The sequence below is a fragment of the Colobus angolensis genome, unplaced genomic scaffold, assembly GCF_000951035.1.
Source record: "Colobus angolensis palliatus isolate OR3802 unplaced genomic scaffold, Cang.pa_1.0 Scaffold6, whole genome shotgun sequence".
In the NCBI taxonomy this organism is placed as follows: domain Eukaryota; kingdom Metazoa; phylum Chordata; class Mammalia; order Primates; family Cercopithecidae; genus Colobus; species Colobus angolensis.
In genome coordinates this window covers 13791450-13813514 of record NW_012119598.1, presented here as the reverse complement: position 1 = coordinate 13813514, position 22065 = coordinate 13791450, and the positions used below count along the sequence as shown (strand labels likewise).

At 39.8% G+C, this 22065-nt stretch overlaps 1 protein-coding gene across 4 annotated transcripts in view; it reads right to left on the bottom strand.

The window, feature by feature from the left end:
• The window catches only part of PHACTR1 (phosphatase and actin regulator 1), a 573087-nt gene that overhangs the window by 244636 nt on the left and 306386 nt on the right, over positions 1–22065 (bottom strand). The gene's annotated exons all lie outside the window — the stretch shown is intronic.

Genomic DNA, 22065 nt, shown 5'->3' with positions numbered 1-22065 from the left:
AACCCCTGACCTCAAGTGATCCTCCCACCTCGGCCTCTCAAAGTGCTGGGATTACAGGCGCGAGCCACCATGCCCAGCCCTTTCAGTCACTTTAATGGCAGAGGCTGCCTGAGAATGGAGCCACAACAGAGACAAAGAGAACAGAGATGACTCAATGAAACTGAAACCTCATTACATCACTTGGTCTTCTGGATCCAGCCCTGCCTGAAACCATTATAACCCTGAATGTTTACCTTATACAAAGCAATAAATTCTCTTTTTTACTTACACTAGGTTGAGTGGGGTTCTCTTTTACTTGCAACTAAAAGGCTTCTAACAAATTCACTGTGTGACCTTAGGGAAGTCCCATCAGCTTCCTCTCTGTAAAATGGGGATAATACAGACTTACAAAGATTAATAGGCATATACTACAATCACTCTTTTGGGGCACAGAACATGGGCTCCACTAAAGTTATCTGAAAGTGAAAAGTCTCCTCTGGTATCAGTCAGACCACCTGGCTAATAAGGGTTCCACTAGGGGTGAAGTTCATTACCACTTCACAGCTAGAATATCCCTTACGGACTTACATGAATTTAAAAAGTTTTGGAGGCTCTCAACTGTGCTGTCTCTTCAGACTAGTGGATCTCAAAATTTAGTGCATATAAGAAACAACTGAAGTACCTGTTAAGAATTTTAATCCCATCTCACACCTACAGAACCAGGAATATGAATGCATAAATAGGCAGCCCAGGTAATTTTGACAGCAGTGTTCTGAGAATCACTCTTTGAGACCTGCAGCACTCCTATTGAACCCTAGGATCCTACTCCCTTCTTCCCAAGTATATCCATTGCCTTCAGGTGGCTGGCTAAGAAGAAAGATCCTTAGTATAGAAAATTCAGTCATACTTCAGTGGTGTCTGCCAGTCTCCTAAAACCTGAAATCACTGGGAATTATTTTAAAATGCCTAATGTTCATGTAGTGCTTTATTCTAAATGCTTTTAGATCTATTATCTCATTAGCTCTTCACAACACCCCCATTATGTAGGTGGGGCATAACATTTCATTTGTTTCTGTGTGTATGACTATGGTACTATTTTCTCCAAGAATTGAATTACAATTTAGCCTTTTAATGGCTCTCAGAAGGTCTGCAGTAAACCTTTTAAACTCTGTTGAACCTTTTATTTTCCAAACTTAATTTAATCACAAATATGGTTGGCTAGTGGTTTTTTTGTGGGACACCATTAAGGTCTCACAGACTTGTGTCCCATGAAATACAATTTGTCAAATGTTGAGTATCTTTTTGTACCATTCTATAGTTAAAAGAACCGAGACACAGAGGAGTCAAGGGATTTGCCTAGAATGTGGCAACTCACACAAAGTTACCGTGGTCCAGGACTGAGTCTAGAGGCTTGTCATTCACACATCTTTTCCTGTGGATGGTTTGAGGATGCTCAAGACCAGGCGGTGCAGGCTTTTTGATTCGACCTTTGCAAAACCTTTCCCTCCATTAATACTGTCAAGGTTAATACACTCCTGGACATTTTTTTCTCTCTTGAACCCATTCCAAAATCTCATGAAAACAGCCACTCTGTTGCCTATTAAGTGTAGGATGATAGAGAACCTGATGAAACTTTACATTCCATTTGAGAATCATTTCTTGAGTCTACTTCCTTTTAAGCTCAGAGTTCTCATTTTCTTTTCTTTTTTTTTTTTTTTTGAGGCGGAGTCTCGCTCTGTCGCCCGGACTGGAGTGCAGTGGCCAGATCTCAGCTCACTGCAAGCTCCGCCTGCTGGATTTACGCCATTCTCCTGCCTCAGCCTCCGGAGTAGCTGGGACTACAGGCGCTTGCCACCTCGCCCGGCTAGTTTTTGTATTTTTAGTAGAGACGGGGTTTCACCGTGTTAGCCAGGATGGTCTCGATCTCCTGACCTCGTGATCCGCCCGTCTCGGCCTCCCAAAGTGCTGGGATTACAGGCTTGAGCCACCGCGCCCGGCCAGATTTCTCATTTTCTCTCCGTGATGACATTACCCTGTTTCCTTATGTAGCCCCCATTACTTCCCAGACGAGTTTTTCAGTGCCATTTGTCATTTGTGTAGTGACGAGGTGAAATCCAAATAGTACTTCTGAAGTGAATATTTTTGCAAGGGTGTTGATCCTTGCTAAAACATTCTTTTCTTCTTCTCTTCTGTGTGTGTGTGTGTGTGTGTGTGTGTGTGTGTGTGTGTGTGTATTTTAATTACCACCAGTGGCTCTAACTTGGACCTGTTTTGATTATTGCTCAGAAAGTAAGGAACCGTGCTCATATCTTTGCCAAGACTTTCACAAGGAATTCTTAATTGTCCTTGTCTCAGAACACAGAAATTGACTTCCATTAGTCTTTTTTCAGAGGTAAATGTCGTATTCTTTTTGTCCTGTTGATTCCTTTGGGGACTTTTTATTATTCTTCTGCATGAAAGATGTTAAATTTTTAAAGCGGTCTCAACAGAGAAAGTCACCTGTTAATTTTGCCCCAAAGGAAGTTCTGAATTCACATTTGATTTAGTGTTTATTTTTAAATTATTACTTTCCTTATTTTTAAGTTCTTTTCTCCAAATATCTGGATGTATTCACCTTAGAGCCTAGAATTGGGACTTTGAACATCAGGTTTAAGTGCACTTAATCATCACTTGCTCTGTAACCACAGGCAAGTTAATCAGCCTCTCAAAACTACATTTCCTTAACTACAAAAATGGAAATAGCAATATCTACCTCTCTGATTGCATATATAACCATTATACTAATACATGGAAACTCTAGTATAATAAATGGCATTTTGTGGGTGCTCATTAAATATTTCCTGACTCCAAATTTAGAGTGTTGATTGCTTATAACCATTTCAGTCTGTATACACTCTTGATTTTACTTGAATCTCACAGGAAGGTGGTGGCTGGTGGGCAGGGTCCTGTGTCTCAGCTGGAGGGTATGAAAAAGAGCAGCTAATGACTATCCAGTAAGACTCATCAATGAAACTAACCAAGCCACACCAGATCTAAGTGGAAATTTTCCCCAAGTTGAATTGTTGGCTACAATTTGGGCTTATCATCTGTCAAACATGTTTTCCTGCATTACTTGCAATATGGTTTTTTAATGTATATAGCATCTTTTCCATTTTCCTTTAGGCCACATAATGAAACTCATCTTAACTAAATCAGCTCTATTTGTGCTTGTTCCTTTTTCCCTTTCCAAAATTTAAGCATTAAATTATAAGGCAACAGGTCAAGGAAAGAAAAAAGGACAGTCACAAGAAATAGAGAAACAGGCTGATGTCGAGGGTCCTGCTCTCAGACCTGTCCCTTCAGGAACTTTTGGGGAGTACTTTTGGGAACTTTTGGGAAGCCCATGAGTACAGGAGGTTATGATGCATTGATGTGGCAAAAATTTGTTAAGCATTTATTGTACAATTCAAATTATGAAGGTAGGGATTTTGAAGAAAGAGAAGAGGAAATTTCTACTCTTTAAAATCCTAAAGTGCAAAGTACCGTACAAGAGCAAACATTATTTTATTTTTACAGGAATTAACATATAAAGCATGTATATAATGAAAGATAATAGAAACTGCCCTGCGTGGTGGAATAATCTTAAAGGTCATTATTTAATGCAAAAGCATCATCTGTTTCTGGGGCCAAGCTCAAAAGTTAAAAAGATTATCAGTATTCACAGATAATTCCTGACTATCCCAGATTTATTTTAATAGGAAAAGAAACTTCATTTACTTTTATCCATGCCTGGGAATCTCTAAGCACAATAAGTAGCTACAGTTTCCAGAGTGCCCTGCTATCTTTGCAGTCTGTTTCCTAATGATCATTTCAACTGGTTTCTGAATTAAACAGACATTTCCCTTAAAAACAGTCACCACAAGGGACCTTGGTCTGGAATCCTTGTTATGTTGCCAGGAAGTCAGAATTGTGAGGACCAGGTGGGTTAATGACATGAGCTGCAATCCCCACAAATAATTCTTCTACTTTATCTACCAGAAAAACTCAGAAGAGTGCCTGAGTTCATCAGAGAGGAGGCAATATTGATGGGAGCTTTACTGCAGAGCTAATCAAATATCAATCTTGGCTGTCCTGAAATGGATTCTGAAGGCAAAGAAAGGCTTTGCCACTGAAATGCAAGATGTGTAGAAAAAAAAATCTCTGTTATCAGTCCACATTTCCTGCTTTAGACCCTACAAATAGAAAATATTTTTTAAGATTTTCTCATTGAAAACATATTTAAGTGCTTACTGTGTGCAAGAGGAGTAAATGGCCATCCTCACAGCAACTATTTGAATAGTGTTTTATCATTTATCAAGGACTTGCCCAGTTATTTTATCATTTGATCCCTACAACAAACCAATAAGAAAGGTGAAGTGAATATTTTAAATCCTGTTTTACAAAAGAGCAAATTGACAATGGCAGAGACAACTGGCCACCTGCCAAATCCATTCTTCTATTTAGTGAATACATTTTGATTTTTTGCCCCACAAAAGAATGTTTCCCAGCCTCCTGTGAGGGTAGGTGGGGCCTATTATAAAGCTTTTACCAATGAGATATGAACCAAAGGGTTCTAAGTGACTTCTGGGAAATCTGCTTAAAGATAAGAGATGTGCCATTTCTTTGGTTTGCTTTTCCCTTCATCCAGTTTTCTAGATCAAAGAAGTGATGGCTGGAACATGGAAGGCACTGTGAAGACAAGGGCCACTTCATAGTAATAACGCAGTTGTAAGCTAGGAGGCATTTTGGTCTTTAAGAACTTTGTGGAGCCATCATACATAGCAGCCTTAAACTGACCGCCTCTGTGCTTCTTTTACATGAGAGAAAAATTCATCCCTATCTTGTGTTAGTTATTACTATTTTGAGTTGGTTTTATGCAGCTGAACCTAATCCTAATGCAAAGAAGTAATTTGCCTGAGTTTATACAAACTCTATAGTTTCTAAGTGGCAGAACATCAAGTGCTGACATACATGTCCATATTTCACACACTCTCTCTCTCTGGCAGAATTTCAGAACCTTTTATAAACTGCTTTTTAGTTTGTAAAGGAGCCAAGTCCTTCCTTCCTTTTTTTTTTTTTTTAATTTTAACACTTGAACACTCATGCAAAAGAAGCTGATCCCCAGGAAGGCTTCCTCCCTTTCCCTTTCCCTTTTTTCTAGAGCACTTTTGTATCTCTCAGGCCTTGAGTTAAATTACGGAATTTCCCAAGGTTCAGTTCTCCCTAGACCATTTCATTTGTACCTATGGCTCTAATTACCACTGATAATCTTAATATTTTTAAATTTGTATTTCCAGCCCAGAAAGCTCTTCTCATTGACACAGTTCTTACTAGCTGTGTAACACCGGCCAAGTTTTTAACTTCTCTAGGTCTCAGTTACCACATCTGGAATATGGGGATAATAACAGCCTGTGCTTCATGGATTATTGTGAGAATTATATTATTTCATACAAAATAATATTTGGAAAAATATCTGAATTAATACTAGCCTCATCATGGCTCTGCATTTCCAAATAACATTTCATAGGCACCTCATCTTCACTTTATCTAAAGTGAATTATTCTTACCCTTAACTGTAATGGCAATGCCAGTGATCTAATTGCTCAGAGAGAAACCCACGAGTTGTCCTTGATACCACCTTTTTCCTTATGGCCACCAGCTCTAACTCATCACCAAAACTGGTCAAAGGTAACTCTTAACTATTTGCCAACTCTCCCCACTTCTCTCCTCATGTAGATCAGTTATCCATATCATCAGTTTCTGTGTTCTGACTTTCGTTACTTGCCCTCAAGTCTTCCACACAGCAGCCAGGAACATCTCTTCTAAAGATGAATCAAAGCATGCCATGGTTCCTCTATGAATCCCCCAGTGGGTCCTCCTTGCTCTTAAGGCCCTGGAAGCTTCACATCAGCCCAGAAGGACATGATCTCTCCCATCTCCAATCACTCACTAGCTCCAGTTCTGCTCCTCATTCTGGTCTTCAAATACAAGAAACCCATCATTTCTGCCTCAAGGCTATTCGGTCTGCCTGGCTAATTAATTTTTACCAGTCACTGCTGCCTGCTAGTTTCCTCTGTAAAAAAAAATGCTATACCCTTATCTGTCCATTTTCCTTTTTAATATAACCCAGACTGTGTTCCAACATTTAGCTTCTTCACCAGACCATGAGCTTCCTAGAAGCTGATCCCACCCAAGCTCTAGTGGGTGGATCTCTGGTTGGGAATTGGTTAATGGGTGGGTTAATGGGGGGTGGTGGGAGTACCTGTAGGTAGTGAGGCTTCTAAGAATGGCTGCCTCACACTTAGAGAGAGACACCTATTCCGTATCTCTAAGTCCTACTTCTGCCTCTGATCACTATGGTGTCAGGATGTGAGGCCCGAACTATTGTAGCCACCTTGCAACGGGCCTGAGGATAGAGTCCTGAAGCAAAGGTGAGCAGAGCAGAGAATCATGGAGTAATCAGGACTAGAACCTGCCTCACTGACACATTTGCTATATAAGATAATAAGTGACCTTACTTTTTGGGCCAAGATGCAGGAGAACTGTGACTGCAGCCAAAAGCATCCTAATTGATATGACCTTACCCTCCATGCTTGCTGTGGAGGACAAGGATCGTTTATGCCACATAGGAAGTAATCAATGATTATTTTTTGAATGGATAAATGAATGAATGCTTCCCAGAGAAAGGATAGGCTCTGGTTTCAGTATGTATAATATTTCCCATCTCCTGGAATATTCATAGTTAGGACAAACCACTGTAGTTAAGATTTATCCTTTATTTACTTCCAAGCAGAGCCATGGCTGGAGGTGGGGCTATGGAATAAGAGACAGCATCCACCTCCAAACCACAGGTAAGAAATGACATGTGGAGAATTTTCTCACATGACAGGGTAAGATTAGAGGCTACCATGAGTCCTTAGAAATTTCTCTTGGTTTTAAGTTTATCTCGAGTTTGAACTGAGGCTGTTGTTTCAAGGGGACCATTGGCTTTTCACATGAGTTTGTCCCATAAACCACAAGAGGATTTGCTAATTTTGGTCAGGTTTGACATATTATTCAAGAGTGACATCACAAATTAAGCTCTATTTGTATTTAATACTGTAAAAAGATAATGACCCCCATGTTCAACCATGACAGATTGATTAAATTAAGAAACAACCATTTAATGCGTGTCTACGCGGCCATTAAAACTTATAAACAGCTCTCATTATTGACATGAAAAATTGCCATAGTTTGTTGCTTAGTTTTGCCAAATATTATGTATAATTCTATTTTTCTACAAGAATGGCTTACTTGCCTATCTTCATATCCATTTATGCATAGGGATAGGATTTAGAAGAAGAAACTCAGCTGATAGTGGTTCTATTTGGGTGATAAAGTTATAGACAATTTTAAGCTTCTCTATAATTTTCTTTTCTTCAGTCTTCTTTTTATTTTTTATTTTTTGGAATGAGGGAGTGGATTTAATCCCATCACTGTCAGCTACTGGCCATATGCTAAGCCTCAGTAACCACCTCTGTATAATAGAGAAAATAAAAGAACCTATCTCTTAAATTGCTACGAGGAATGAATATATGTAAACATTTAGTAATGGATTTAACATGTGGTAAGTACTAATGAATATTAGCTATATGAACATTATACATCATCACTGTAATATAAATATTACGTTTGTATTTAAGCCTAACAAATTTACAGATGGTACTTAGTGGAAGTTGTGGTTGAATGTACAGGACACAAAGGAATGACCGACGACCTTGAATGTGACCTTTTCTCCCCGAGGCTATCACTGAACTATGTGCAATGCAGCATGGAAAAGTATGGCTTCAGCATGGAGAGTCATGAGTTCCATAACCTAAGGCAAATTTCATCACTTTACAATGAGAATAATAATAGTTTATTCATAGGGCTCTTGTATTCCAAAAGATGATGTACTTAAATACTGAACACAGTTCCTGACCATAGTTAAGTTCCCAGCAAATATTAGTATTATAATTCATCATAAAATTATATTTTAAACATAATAAATTCTGCCTTGACATTCCACTAGCTATATTTTTACCTAGAGAATTGCTTACATTTTAAAATAAGGTTGTAGGAATTATTTAAACAGAAACTAGAACAATGCAGTAAAATGGGTTGTTAGGTTTAAAAAAAAAAAAAACACACATAGAACTTCTCTGGACTATTTATATTTTGAAAAGATAAACCACTACCTAAAAATGGGAGGGGGGAATAAGCAGATTCTGAGAGGAAGGTATATAATAAAATAAGTTCAGGCTTAATTGGATGCCAAATTCATTTTTATCTGTTAGGATTTAATTTATGTGAAAATGGCATTCTAATGAAAAATGGAGGTATTTATAGATTAATAACAACAACAGAGCGCATTTGCTGGTATAATAAGACATATCTATGATTAATTTTTGTCTTGGGAATATAAAATAATTTGGGTTTTAATCCTATAGCTAAATTGACTAACAAAGCCAAGAGTAACTCAAATACATTCACAATGTTATCATGCAAGGCACAAAGCAAACACCCCATGAATACTTTGAAGGCTTTAGGGCATTTATTTAAATAGAAATTGCCTGAGATCTGGTGTAGATCCCTAAGCAGAAAGAAATTAGACAACATGAAGTCAATATTTTCATAGGTCTTCTAACAGCATTTGATATTTGTTGAACTATCCTTCAAGAAACATTGAAAGTAATTTATCTATTTCCTGGCTTTTCACTACCAGAAAAGGACTTTTTCTGTGTGCCATTTATACTGCCTCAAATGCAAATACAATTGTTCCCTTTGATACTTATAAAAATTAGTTGCACCTACAGGATTGAGCTGGTTCAAGAAAGATTCAATTCAGGAGGACGAGCCAGGCTAAGGAAATCTTTATTTGCAAATACAGAAGCCATAGTCAGAATATTTAAGTCTGACAAACAAGCCCCCTCTATAACACTCAGATAACAACCCAGCCCCAACCCCAATACCAATAACAGGAATTTTTCTTTTCATTATCTGCAGAACTCAGCCACATGTCCACTGGGGGAGAAACAGTAGCTTTTCATCTTGAGCTCTTTCTCAGCTCACCAAGAGAGTAATTACTGAACCTCCAAGATAAAATATGAGAGGAAGTGGTTTGGAGGGGGAAAATCTATATTAAGTACTTTAACAAAAGTTGGTTTCTCCAACAAACTACCTTTTATGAATTTAATTCCACAACCATTTATTGAGCATCTGCTCTGTGTGCGGCTTTGTGGATTAGACAAACAAAAGTCCTGTCCTTCAGAAGTACTCACAACATTGTGGGACACAAACTCATCTATTGGTTTAGACAAGACAACAATTTCAGATTTTCTTGAAGATAAGTTTGTAGGGAGGTTTTAAAAGAATTATTTCTTGGGACCATTTTGCTTTATTATATTTGGTGTGAAGTATGAACAATTTTATTAAAAGTCATACACTAGCTCTTTGTTTAGGGCACTCTATGGGACAGGAAGAAAGTAAGTCAGTTCTATCTTTATAACACTGAGAAAGTTCTTTTCTAGAATAGTTCATACGATAAAAGTTGAAACAACTTTTATGCCAGTAGTCATGTTTGCATTAATTAAGTTTCAAAATTCTGACAGATTGAATCAATCCTGTATATAGCATTTTCCTTTCTGGTTCTCAGGCTGACCACCTAGGATAAATGGCTAGAAATAAACAGCATTTTACAGTTGCCTTAAATTATTTTTTCTTTATCTAATTGCCAATAACTGCTAAGTATGGCTGTTCATCAAAGGAATCAATGATATAATGGTGTATTTTAACAGAGCATGGCCATATAAGACAACTTGTTCATAAAACAGGCACTAATACTCTCATGTATAATAGTATGATGATAACCTGGTAGCTAGAATATGTCAAGTGTATGCAGTCATTGCACAGTGAAAATGAAAAGTCGGCCGGGCACGGTGGCTCAAGCCTGTAATCCCAGCACATTGGGAGGCCGAGACGGGCGGATCACGAGGTCAGGAGATCGAGACTATCCTGGCTAATGTGGTGAAACCCTGTCTCTACTAAAAAATACAAAAAAACTAGCTGGGCGAGGTGGCGGGTGCCTGTAGTCCCAGCTACTTGGGAGGCTGAGGCAGGAGAATAGCCTAGACCCAGGAGGCGGAGCTTGCAGTGAGCTGAGATCCGGCCAGCAGTATTTTTTTTTTTTTTTAATTTCACAAAATTGAGACTTCCTCTAACAGGAAATTTTGACCAAAACTAAAAATAACAACATAAAAGAATAACAAAATATCTCTCATATCACTGGGCACAGTAGCTCATACCTGTAATCCCAGTACTTTGGGAGGCCATGGATAGTGGATTGCGTGAGCCTAAGAGTTCAAGATCAACCTGGGTAACATGGTGAAACTCTGTCTCTACAAAAAAATAAAAATTAGGCAGGGCATGGTGGTGCACGCCTATAGTCCTCATGAGGCTGAGGTGGAAGGATCACCTAAGCCCAGAGTTCAAGGCTGCAGTGAGCCATATTCGTGCCACTGCATTCCAGCCTGGGCAACAGAGCTCGACCCCATGTCAAAAAAAAAAAAAAAATCTTTCATATCATCTTCCATATTCTCAAACAATAAAAATTTTATGACAAAGTAAACATCACATACACATATAAGGCACAGGGATATCCTATATGCACAAATAAAAAGAATCTATAAAATACTGCCGTAAACACAGCAACAATAGGATTTATTCTACTGCATAATCATGACCTCACAAGGACTAAGAACTCAAAGCTAACAGAGATGCTTTGTCATTTGTTTATATAGGTCCTCTGTTACAGTAAAATGCTATAAAATAAAATGGAGAGGAGAATGAAAGCAAATTATTACATATAAACAGATTCTGAATAAAATAAATAAGCTGAACTTAAAATAATGCTTTAGGATAGCCAACATTTAAAATACTATGGGCCACAATTATTTTTCAAGGTACTGATGTTCAGTATATAATGTGTCTCTTTAATAAATGGTAAATATAGAATAGACTAAGGAACAAGTTGGCAAAGTTATTCACAGGCTATATAATATGTGAAATATATCTTCATGGGTAATTATTCTACCCATGAAGGTAAATATTATACCTAGGTAAATATTATATTCTAGAATTGCTTTTCCTGATGCTGAAATTTTGGTGTTTCATTACACCAGTAAATTCCACAAGGGTCAGAATAGTAATACAGAAAACTACGTATGTTCTTATTGTAAATATTTTCAAGATAATTTAAATACTGACATCTTTCTCCATATCCTCTATAAGTGACTATCTTATTACAGGTTAAGCAGACATTTCCATTTAGCACTTGGTGTCAATCTAGTAAGAAATGCAAACTTTGATTTCATTTTTCTTACTATCATTGTATTCCTCGGGCAGTGGTGAGTCAAAAAGAAAAGTGGCAATTTTTAATACTTGTTTTAAAGACATGAGTAATGTCAACCTTATTTTACAAAAGAAATGCATCCTAAAAATAAACGAACTTGTTTCAGGGAATATAGCCAAGAATTTACCTGGAAAGGCATCCTGGGAGACAGGTAGAACAATACGCTCCTCATGCACCTAGAAAGTCATCCCTTCCCAGCTACATGTAATGTGGCATATTACCAAAAACAGTCAATGACCATGCTTTAATATGAGAAGAATCAGACCAAAAAATTGTATCACTCTGCATATTAAAGTTTTAATAGAATTCATTTCAATTAAACTAGTGGTAGACTTATATCACTCTTGGGATATAACCACATTCAATGTTGCAAACCAGTATGAAGTACATCAACTATTTGTCTCAGCAAAATTCACAAAGTCTAAAAGTGAATGGTAGCACAATAAATATATTCCAACTAAGTATTCCAACTAAGTCCTAAAATAGACAAACACTGCATAGGGATGGTCACTCTATTTTCAAATTGAAAAAAATATCAGAATACATGGGGTTCCAATTACATTAGATCAGCGAGGCAGAATACCTGAAATTAAGACTATCCTGAGAAATCAGGCATATATTCCAATATGAATAAGTTATTATTGCTTGGATATATGTTGGGACATAAAGTCTCCAGGCACTGTTAAACAGCAATCTACATCAGTGGTTCTGGACCAGGGCTAATCTTGTCACCCATGAGACATTTTGCCAAATACCTGGAAATAGTTTTGATTGTCGCCACTGGGGTGGGGTGGGGGACATCTGCTACTGGTATCTAGTAGGTGGAGGCCTGGATGCTGCTGAACATCCTGCAATGCACCAGACAGTCTTCCATAACAAAGAATGATCTGGCTCAAAATGTCAATAGTGCTCAGGCAAATAAATCCTGTTCTCTGTATCCTCTGAACACATGATCCCAAAGAAACTAGACCTAGTTGAATGAGTTCTGCTTTCACCTCTTCCATACATTACTGAACGATCATTGTCTCAGCACATGAATGAGTGCTTGTAATGAGTATTCTCAAGGTGTAGAACAGAAACTATTCTTCAACCAACAGACAGCTGTTTCTCTTGTGTGATTTATCTTGTTTCAGCTACAATACAAACAGGTCATTTTGAAAAGCAAATGCCTTGACTGGCTTTAACATTCCTAGTTTATGAGCAATGGATTCTACTTCAGGGAATACCTAATTAACAAAGCCAAGCAATTAATTGATTCCAAACGTGAACAACTAAGCTGTTTATGTACACTGAATGCTAAAATCTCCCCCATCAGATTTCTTATTTAATTGAAATTCCACAAGATTTCTAAGTAATTAATTTTTTTATGTTCTGCGTTTTAATACTTTATTTTTCAACATATTCTCCTCTCCCCATTAGCTGTGATATATTGTGTGCTAAGTGACAGGAAACTGTGTAAGTTTCTTCACATGAATTTTATACTTACAACAATCCTCACTGGTAGGAACTACAGATATTTTCCTTATTATTCTTTAAACTCAAGAAATCTAGAGATAACAAGTGCAAATAAAATGTCTGTTGCACTCACAAGCATGACTTCAGTGTGAATTCATTTAATACAATGAAAAACAAGAAGGAAAAAAGGTCAGGAGTATAAAAATCATACTTGTAACCACAATAACAATAAAAGCCACCATTTACTCAGCACTTACTATATGCTAGGGTCAGTGCCAAGCACTTCACATTATCTCACTTAATCCTGCCGTCAACTCTAAATGTGGATGCTATCAGATTCACCATTTTACAGATGCAGAAACTGAGGCTTAGTCTGAGAAGGTCACACAACTAGCAAGTGGCACATCTGGGGTCTGTGCCTTGTTCTGTCTGTCAGACTTGAGAGTTTACCGGGGGTGCACAAATCTGACCTTCAGTTCCAATCTGGCCTGCTGCCTCTCCTTATAAATAAAGTTTTATTGGAACACAGCCATTCTTATTTACATATGCACTACTTCTCACTGCATTTGCACTAGAATGGCAGAGTAGAGTCGTTCCAACAGAGACCACACTGTGAAAGCCTAAAATATTTACTATCTGGCCCTTACAAAAAAAGTCTGCCCATACCTGTTGAAACTCTTCAATAATACGTAATGTCAACTCAACACTGTACTAGCTACGTAGCTTCATTTCATTTCAGTATGCTCCTCCATCTATTTCTGTAGCCATCTTGAGAGCTAGTAATTACCTTTTCTTTGTATTTTGCCTGCTGAATGATGGCGATACTATATGAGTGAAGCCCATTAAATTCTGCCGTCACTAGCCATGGCCAAACCCCACTCCTCCACACCTGTACTGCAGCTTGCTCAGCCCCACATCATCTCAGCCCACTTCCAATCAATTCGCCATCCCTTCTGCATGGCTGATGCTGCGAGATGAATCCAACATGCCCTTTTCACCAAACCATTCCTCTGTCGAAGACTCTGCCATTACTTTATGCAGCGCATCCCCTGAAGTCCAGACACTTCTGTCTATAATTTAACATTCTTTAATCTTACCTGATGTTCTTTCAAATTCATATCATTTTAATACAATCTTGTAACTAAAAGAAACCTGGTTTCAAGCTCTAACGCCAACACTTACTACCAGTGAGACTCAGGCATACTCTCTAGTTCCACTGAGCCTCATTTTCCTTTTCTACTAAATTGAGATAAATAGTATCTATCTTGGGAAGATTAGATTAATTCTCATAATTGGCACATAATAAGTGAATAAGCAATGTTATTACTGCTAATATCCAAAAAGCCAGTACAGTAACTCTTCCTTCCTTCCCTCTGCTGGTGTTCATGTTATTCTCCCCACTTAGCATTTCTCCCTTCCTCACTCTACTAATCCAAACCACCCTCTTCACACAAAGCCACCTCCTAGACACTAGTCCACACTGATCTCTTGCTTTGGGGAACTCACTCGTGGTCAGCAGTACCCACCTTGTCCCTTAATCAGTGGTTCTCAACTCAGGAGCAATCTTGTCTCCAAGGTGACCTTTGGCAATATCTAGAGATACTTAACGGTTGCTACAAATGGGAGGTGGGTGCTACTGGCCTCGGATGGTGGGTACAGTCCAGGGATGCTGCTCAACATCCCACAACGTATAGGATGCACCTGACACTCCCCAATAGTAAAGAATTATCCAAGGCCGGGCGCGGGGGCTCAAGCCTGTAATCCCAGCACTGTGGGAGGCCGAGACGGGCGGATCACGAGGTCAGGAGATCGAGACCATCCTGGCTCACACGGTGAAATCCCGTCTCTACTAAAAATACAAAAAACTAGCCGGGCGAGGTTGCGGGCGCCTGTAGTCCCAGCTACTCCGGAGGCTGAGGTAGGAGAATGGCGTGAACCCGGGAGGCGGAGCTTGCAGTGAGCTGAGATCCGGCCACTGCACTCCAGCCTGGGCGACAGAGCGAGACTCCGCCTCAAAAAAAAAAAAAAAAAAAGAATTATCCAGCATAAAATGTCAACAGTCCTCAGCCTGAAAAACCCTGACCCAAAATATTCCACGCATTGCAATCACAAGGTCTCTAGAAGCATCAACCCTGTCCTATCGTTCTGTCATACTGCCTGCTATGGAAGAGGACGCTCCTGATTCCTGGATTGATTGAAGCAAAAGTATGATTGATACACGATTTTAATTTGCATTTACATCTCTGTTACCTGTTACCTAAAAATCACTGAATACATACGTCCAGCCACAGTTGGAAACATTTCTTCTCAATTACTAGGCTATAGTCTCAAGCTAATAGCTTCTGGTAGAAAAGAACAAATCACAAAGGAATCTCAGCGTTGTGTGTGTTTCTTTATCTCTCACAAGTGGGAACATAGTCAATCAATACAGTACTTTCTATTGGAAGATTCTAATGCAGCACATTAATTTTCCTCTAGGACGTTAAGTCACCTGAGCCACTCCGCAAACAAACAAACAAACAAACAAAACAAGACATATGTGTGATAAAATACATTTGGGTAAAGAAGCATCTATACCCTGTTCTTAGAGATTTACAATACCCATTTTCACATCAGGGGCTCTGAGATAAAAACATTTGCTTAACTTTGTTCCGCTCAGTTTTCCACCCTAGTGTGATCTTGAAATTTTCCATATATCAGGCCGGGCGCACTGGCTCACACCTGTAATCCCAGCACTTTGGGAGGCCGAGATGGGTGGATCACCTGAGGTCAGGAGTTCAAGACCAGCTTGGCCAACATGGTGAAACCCCCTCTCTACTAAAAATACAAAAAATTAGCTGGGCGTGGTGGCAGGCACCTGTAATCCCAGCTGCTTAGGAGACTGAGGAAGGAGAATCATTTGAACCCAGGAGGCGGAGGTTGCAGTCAGTCTAGATTGTGCCACTGCACTCCAGCCTGGGTGACCGAGTGAGACTCTGTCAAAAAAAAAAAAAAATCCACACATTATTGTTACCATCCTGTGCAGCAAGTATTCGGTGGCACACATTTTGGAAAACATCTCATTGAAGTTGACAAAAACCTCAACATTGAACCATAGAACTTGAATTACAGTTTCTCACAGTGTAATCAGAGCTGCTCTGGGACACTAAATAGCAAAGAAGGACAACATAACTTCAGAAGTGTTAGTAGGAAGAGCGCTGCTTCTGCTGGTTTCTGTTGCAGTAACACGGACCCAAGGACTAGCCAGACCACACTTCCCGTTGGCATAAAAGACAAATGAAGGAACTTGTCTTTTCTGCTTTCTCACCTTGGACTGGATACAACAGTACTGACCTCAATATATTTAAACACTAGGCAGAAAATTATTATTTTCCCACAAGCAATAAGGCTAATTCAAACTTTTGCAGGACAAAGAAAGAAAAAGCCCCAACAAATAGTGACTCTGAATATCTGTAAGCAAGCAAAGTAAGAGAGCATTTGCAAGAGACCAAAGGAGCAGGTACTCGGTACCCTGTTTCTGCCCATCCACTTCCCAACCAGTCCCTAATCCTCTCTAATCCCTTATATCCCTAAGTCACAGACCCAGTTGTTCATTTTTGAAATTCTGTGATATCTATGGATTTAGCTGTATTGCAGAGGACTGAATTCTGAAGAGGATCTGCACTTCCTAGAAGACCTCAGTCCAACCACCCTTGCTTAAGACTGTGCAGACTTTTTTTTTTTTGGCAGGGGACCGGCCATCAGCAAGGTACTCTGGTGTCTAGAGCAGCCTTCAGGACATTGATCTTTAGAGTTGGCCATTACTCTGTGACCTGCACAGTCTGAAGAGGCTTGGCTGGGCACAGGATGAGGACATGCACAGCCAGAAGCAATGTAGCAGCAACAACGCTGCCATCTGTTCCTCCAGCTCTGGGGCTCCCTCTGCGCTTTCACCTTGAGATGAAAGGGCTATCATCCTCCCGCCCTGTGAATCACACATACATGCCTGTTTGGCCCTCCATTCTCCTCCCCACCACCACCATGAACTGAGAGGAGAAGAAAAGAGAAATCCAGCTCCTTCCTCCCTCTGTACAAGCCAGCACCATGGATATAAAAGCACCAGACCTCCTGTGTTTTTTGTTTTTGAAAAGTCTCCAGATACCTCCTACAGATTTTCAAGACCCTCTGGAAAAAAAGCTTGACCCTCCTATACCTGGGCCTGGTTTGCAAGAAAGAAAACAGAGAATTTCTAAATGTCACAAAATTTTGAAATTCAGGGAGACTGAATGACCTGAGCCCAGTTGGTTTGGAGGCTACTGGAACTGAAACGTAAGAGCCTGATTCCCAGGGGTGCTCTGTTTTCCTAACCCTCCCTGGAGGCTGCTAATTCCTTCTCTCTGGTAAACACTGCCAGGAATTGCACTCCTAGGTTTCTGCAATAAAAATAAGCCATATTTGCTTTCTAAAATCATGGTGGAAATTCTTCCAGTTAAATCTGACTGTGATTTAGGCTATGATATTTTCAAAGTAAATTTGTACCATTTTATTATGGCTAATTATGTATTTGGAGTTAGCAATGTACACTGACCCATCTGTCATAATCATGGCTTAAAAGCTAAATGTCATTCCCGTCTGGTCCTCAACTCTTGTTTATAAAACCAGTGGTGCATTTTGGAACCATCAACAATGTCAAGAGGAGAGCACAGGGACTATACAACTGCTCCAACCTCATTCCGAGCAGTTGCTTTTTTTAAAGAGGTGATTATTCATGTTGGCATGAGATTAAACATTCCTCTGGAAATAATTTGAACCTAAAAATGTTACATTCCTACTGATTTCTATATGATGTAATTAATCCTTTAGCCAATACATACATATTTCCAGAACTAACTCTGCCCTAGGACACACCATACATACCACACACACACACACACACACACACACACACACACCTGTGACTTACATCACAGGTTATTCTATTAGATGTCATTTTCCTAGAATTAAACTTTGGATATAATGCCCACCGTTATGAGGTGATGTTTATAATTCTAGAGACACAAGTGTCACTCTACAGTATAGTATATCTCATCTAAATGGAGGACAGCATGGAACAAATTTTAAACTATAGTTCTGCAAAATTCCAGGACTCTACGGCACCATGTCAGGGCAGGCCCGCCAATCTGGCCTAAACCAGAGCAATCTCCCTTTTATCTGGTTTATATATGGGGGTCTTTCAAGATGCTTGTTAAGTTTTCTCTTTCCAAAGAACAACTCTTCTATTATATGTTTCTTTACTTTTTATTTCTTTTCTGCAGCTACTCTTTTTTGCTTTTTGTTTTGTTTTTGAGACAGAGTGTTGCTTTGTCACCCAGGCTAGAGTGTAGTGGCACAATCTTGGCTCACTGCAGCCTCAACCTCCCCAGTTCAAGCAATCCTCCTACCTCAGCCTCCCAAGTAGCTGGGACTGTAGGCATGCACCACCATGCCCAGCTAATTTTTGTATTTTTGTAGCGATGGGGTTTCACTATGTTGCCCAGGCTGGTCTTGAACTCCTGGGCTCAAGCGATTTACCAGCTTGGGCCTGGCCTGATGCTCCTTTTTGTATAGGTTCTCCTTCTTTTGCCTTCTAGAAAAACGAAAAAAATTAACCTAGGTATGCAGCCCAACGACTACTACACTTTTCAGGTATTCCAAGCCATTTCCAGTGTCTTACCACAGGAATCTGCATCGATATTCACAGATTCAACCTCAAAGACCTGGCACAAGGATGGGAGGGGTCCAGTAGCCCATCGTTTCTACTCCCATGGCAAAGGGCATGTTCAGCTGCAGATATTAAAGCCTCTTCTTTTGTATTCAGTTTTACTTTGGGTAGTGGTGTTCCGACCACAGGCTGCTTAATAGTGCATGAATAATTCATATGACTAGTAGAAAACAGCCACATACTATTTGTTCTGGATATAAGCACATTAAGGCTTTGGGCAGGCAAAAAAGTTCACAGTATGTTCATTTTGCGAATGATGAGCTCCTGTCTGGTGGCCTGTTTGACTTTTCAGGGGGATGGTAAAGGGATGCATAAATCAGTGAGTTACTGAAATTTGCAGAGGTGATTCTTGAAAATGTAGCAGATCAGCAATGTTCCTGTGGCCAAGATCTGCTTCTCTATACATCCTCTCATCATGTGGATTAGGTCAGTCCATCAGACCGGTGACAATTTCCAAACATATAAATAAACACAATCTATAGTTTCCGCTGGCTATGTCAGACAAACACTTGCCCATAAACAGACTTCAAGTCTTTCAAGAAAGAACCTAATTCTGGTAGATGCCCAGCCTGTCAGAGAGGGACGGTCCCTAACTGTGCAGCAGATTTCAGCCTTCAAGTTGTGCCAGGATGTACCGGTGCCAACTCTTACTGAGAACACCTTCAGAATCAGCAACATCTCCCTATAATGCATCTCTCAATAATTCAAACTAATATGCAATCGAGTCTGGTAGGCTGTTATTCCAATTTTTTACTTTGAGACAGTCTCGCTCTGTCACCCAGGCTGGAGTGCAGTGGCTGGATCTCAGCTCTTTCCAAACTCTGCCTCCGGGGTTCAAGCGATTCTCCAGCCGCTGCCTCCCAAGTAGCTGGAATTATAGGCAAGTGCCACCATGCCCAGCTAACTTTTGTATTTTTAGTAGAGACAGGGTTTTGCTATCTTGGACAGGCTGGTCTTGAACTCCTGGTCTCAAGTAATCTGCCCATCTTGGCCTCCCAAAGTGCTGGGATTACAGGCATGAGCCACTGTGCCTGACCCCATTTTTTTCTTTTACTTCCCGTGGCCAGAAGAATTCCATTCACTTTTGTTTTCCTCTTCTGTAACTTGTTCCTCACTCTTTCCACTCATAGACATGGAGCAGTGCTACTGTGTCAAGAAGACTGCATCAAAAGAAGATGGTTCTTCACTACAGATTGCCACTGTACTTGAAATAACCTCAGAACTGAGGTAAGGGGACAAGGGAAGCAGAATGTTACAGCCCAAAAAATGAGAACAAAAGAACGGGAACTTCCCCCCCAAGAGCCTCTGCTGAGGTTACAGCTTGTTTAGAAGATAATTATTTGATTTTATAATTACTTTTGTGGGTTGCAAAATAATTACTGTGGAGGCAAATCTCCAGTGCCAAAATAGCAGAGGCAATTGTTCTAAAGTTCACATCGAAACAATAACAGAGTCAAGATGGTTAACTCATAGGTGGGGATTAGAAAAGCCATCCCTCTTTGTAACATGTGCCAGCCTGAAGCCCACATAAAGGTCAGGGTGGGAGTGGGAACACTAAAGATACTCCGCAAACTGAATTCAGATAAGTTATTTCTTTGTAGGCTGATTTTCATTTTAAACCTGTCCCTCTGAGTACACCACAACATCAAATAACTTTTGAAAAGACCAAAGCTGCAATTCAGGTGAATGACACAGATATGTAATTAGACACTGGATAATCTACAGGATCCTTTTCAATTCTAAAATCAGACTATGATGCTAAAATGGTCAGGAGTGGTACTTTATTTATTATTATTATTATTATTATTATTATTTTGAGACAGGATCTCCCTCTATGGTCCAGCCTGGAGTGCAGTGGTGTGATCTCAGCTCACTGCAACTTTTGCCTCCTGGGATCAGGTGATCTTCCCACCTCAGTCACCCAAGTAGCTGGGATTACAAGCATGCACCACCACGCCTGGCTAATTTTAGAATTTTTTGTAGAGACGGGGTTTCGCCATGTTGCCCAGGCTGGTCTCGAACTCCTGGGCTCAAGCGATCCACCCACCTCAGTCTCCGAAGGTGCTGGATTACAGGTGTGAGCCACCACACCCAGTCAGATACTTTCTATTACAGCAACTTTGATGTCACCAGGGGTTGGCAAAGTTTGTTTATTTTTTTAAGGCCAGAGAATAAATATCTTAAGCTTTGCGAGTCTCTGTGGCAACAACTTAAGTCCAGTTGTAACTTGAAAGGTGCCACAGTGTGCAAACAATTGTGCATGGTTGTTTCCCAATAAGACTGTATTTACAGACACTAAAATCTGAATTTCCTGTAAGTATCTTGTGTCATGGATTATTTTTCTTCTTTTGATTTTTCTCCAGCCATTTAAAATCACAAACAACATTCTCAACCTACAAACACAGGCAGAGGGCCCATGAGCCATAGTTTACTAACTCCTGATCCAGATAGGTTTTAGGCACCTCCTGTGGAATGGAAGTAAATTCATTTTATAGGTGGAAGAAACTCAAAAGCAGGTAGAGGCATTGGAGGTCCCCTCGGCCTCCTAATTCTAACCAAACACCCTCTTCCTCAGAAAATTTCCACTTCAACTTTTCAATGAATTGACGGTTTGCTTTGGGTGTTCATCTTTGCCCAGATTTCTCTGAATGATCATAATCACATTTAATTAACTGCCTTAAGAAGTTAAGCTTCATGGGCCAAAATAAACAGTCCCTCCTTAGAGGTTCAGTAAAGTGTGAGTCTCCAGGCGGCTGAAAGTGGCTTGATGACCCGAAGGTGGGAGCCAGAGCTGGAGAGACAGCTCAGCTGCAACAGCATGGGCAGGTAACATCAGGAAGCCAAGAGCTACTCTGAGTCTCTGACCCTCTTCTCTTAAATGGTCACAAGAATAATTCCAACTGTAAAAGGTTGTTCTGATGACCGCAAGGAAATAAGACACAAGCTATAAAGTGTAATGTAAATACATTTATGTAAGATGTCTAAAATCACTAGTTTTCTCAAATGGACTGAATTAACTCTTTTTCTTGACCACCAACTCAGTTAGAACCTTCTAACTTGCTTTCTTAAAAGTCCTGCAGGGTGGCTATTACCCATAACAGATAACAACAAGTGTCAGGAAAATTGTAGAGAAACTGAACTTTTATATACTATTCATTGCTCGGGGGGATGTAAAATGGTGCAGCCAGTTTGGAAAAGGGTCTGGCAGACCCTCAAATGGTTAAACATGGAGTTACAATGTGATCTAGCAATTCTACTCGTAGGTACATACATAAGAGAGATGAAAACCTGTGTCCATGCTAAAGCTTGCACATGAATGTTTATAGTGGCATATTCAGCAGAGCCAAAGAGTGGAAACAACCCAAATGTCTATCAGCAGATGAATGGGGGAATAAATATTCACACAATGAAATATTATTCAGCCATAAAAAGCAATGAAATTCTG